This window comes from Tupaia chinensis, unplaced genomic scaffold (assembly GCF_000334495.1).
Source record: "Tupaia chinensis unplaced genomic scaffold, TupChi_1.0 Scaffold000159_1, whole genome shotgun sequence".
Taxonomy (NCBI): Eukaryota; Metazoa; Chordata; class Mammalia; order Scandentia; family Tupaiidae; genus Tupaia; species Tupaia belangeri.
In genome coordinates, this window is record NW_006159630.1 from 2,536,140 (window position 1) to 2,537,035 (window position 896).

Below are 896 nucleotides of genomic sequence, written 5' to 3' on the forward strand. Positions count from 1 at the left end.
GGGGGCCGGCAGGGCGCCGCGGGCAGCCGGCGTCCCCCAGCACGCCCAGCCAGCGGAAGGCACTAGGGTGGTGACTCGGTCACCGTCCAGCCTCAGCAACGCGGCCTATTTTACCCATTTGTTTAAGTGACAGTGTTCCTGGCTGGTGTGCATACCTAGAGGCTGATGTCGACACGCCGCTAACGCCCTTGCGGGCATCCCACTACACCATTAGGGGGCTCGGGAGTGGCACCCTAGGTGTGCGGGTAGGGCACCGTGGTGGGTTAGGGCTCACCCCCCAGGAAGAGGAGACGCACATTCACAGTGGTGGAGTGGAGTCAGATCTGGGCTGGAAGGGGAAGGCCTGGTGACCTCACCAGGTGCAGAAGGAACATGACTGCTGTTCCAGAAGGTTCAGACTCCAATCCCAGCTGGGAAGACTCGAGACTCAGTCATTCGCCTGCTAGAGAGGGAGCTCGGCCCACCCGTGAGGAGGGGGTCTGACGCCCGGGGGGCAGCCCTGCGGGCGGTGTGGGCAGGGGAGGTGTGGGCAAGGGGTGTTCTGGCCCGGGAGGGGAGCATCCAGGCGTCTTGTCCTTCGAGGTTTCCCAGACAGCCACAGGACTGCCTGGCAGGGTGCAGATGCTGGTTCTGAAGTGGGGCCCCCTCGGCTGGGGGGCCCGACGACCCAGCCACAGTGCTGCTGGGCGGGGGGCAGATGCTGGTTCTGAAGTGGGCCCCCCTCAGCTGGGTGGCCCGTGGCAGCTGCCTGTTTCTGGCCTTCGTGGGTAGCACTGAGAACAGGGCGTGAGGACGAGGAGATGGGGTGAAGACTGCAGACCCCAGGCGGGAGCCAGTCCGTCTCTGCTTGTTTGGCAAAAATAACGGGGGGGGGGGGCAGGCCCCGCGCGCGGCGG

General features: G+C 65.7%; 1 protein-coding gene across 2 annotated transcripts in view; it reads left to right on the plus strand.

Moving 5' to 3' along the window:
- Positions 1-896, plus strand: part of TBC1D16 (TBC1 domain family member 16) — a 69,167-nt gene that overhangs the window by 62,253 nt on the left and 6,018 nt on the right. The window lies entirely within an intron of this gene.